Here is a 1,282-nt window from a genome sequence, read left to right as displayed (position 1 = left end):
TGTCTTTTATACACACACACACACACACACACACACACATATATATATATATATATTTTCCAACATAAGATTGGTACTGTTTCATAGAAATTTTTAATGACCTTTTAAATATGGGTTCATCTAATATATTTTATATAGTCCTGCATAACTATCAATTTGAAAGCTCTTTATTGTCCATCCAGGAGCATACTGCAACTTCTCTTGCCTTTTGAATCATGCTCTTTGTTATTTCCTACATGCTATATCTTGAAGTAGTAGAATATTTTCAGTTTGTGTGACTGGAAAATATTTTACTTTTAGTTTTCAAAGATATGTTTGCTAAGTATAAAGTTCAGAGAGGACAGATTTTTTTTTTTCTTTCTTTCAGTCCTTTAAGTAGTCTAGTTTCTTACACACGGTTTTTTTTTTCCTTTTTCTTTCTAATGTGGAATGTGATGCTATTTAATTTTGTTCTTCTGTAGCTAATATTTTTATGCATATGTTTTAATAATTTTTTCTTTACAATAAGTTTTGAACAATTTCATTTTTTTGTATCTTGGTATGATTTTATTCAAATTTCCTGTGCCAAAGGTTCATTTTTCTTGAAAATGTGGTGTTATAAGTTCAACTAAATTCAGAAATTTTAAATCTTTAAATATTTATTGCCTACCCCTTTCTACTTTGAAAATTCTAATTATATAAATATAAGTTTCTTGATTTTTACACAGAGTGAACTATTATATGACTGATCTGTGATTTCTTTCTTCTTTTTTATTTTGGACAGTTTTTGTTGTTCATTTAAGTTTGTAAACAATTTATTTACAGTGTGCAATCTATTAATCTCATGCAATGTTCATTTCAGAGATATTTCTCTAAAAAATCACTCTTCTACATTTTATATATTTCACATTTCAATATTTCTCTACAATTTTTAGTATGATATGTAATTATGGATTTTCAATAAACTTAATAAAAAAGGTCAAAAACTTTTTAAAAAATTAAACACTAACTGTTCTTTTTAGTAAATCAGTAGAAATTGGCAGCATAATTATCTAAGCTATCCTGTGTATAATGTATGCAACTAGAGAACATGCTCATAAGTGAAATAAATAAGACTTCATGTGTAAATATCAGATTGTGTCCCTACCTAGTGTAAGAACCTGAAAGAGTACACAAAATTTGAAAGGTACAATAGATACCCTGAAAGGAAATGAATCTGTTCAAAGGGAAAGAACTTGTTTAAAGGGAAGAAGAGATGAGATGAGGGAAAGGATGAGAGAGAGAGAGAGAGAGAGAGAGAGAG

Source organism: Octodon degus, unplaced genomic scaffold (genome assembly GCF_000260255.1).
Source record: "Octodon degus isolate 3935 unplaced genomic scaffold, OctDeg1.0 scaffold00135, whole genome shotgun sequence".
Lineage (NCBI taxonomy): Eukaryota > Metazoa > Chordata > Mammalia > Rodentia > Octodontidae > Octodon > Octodon degus.
This window is presented reverse-complemented; position numbering follows the sequence as displayed.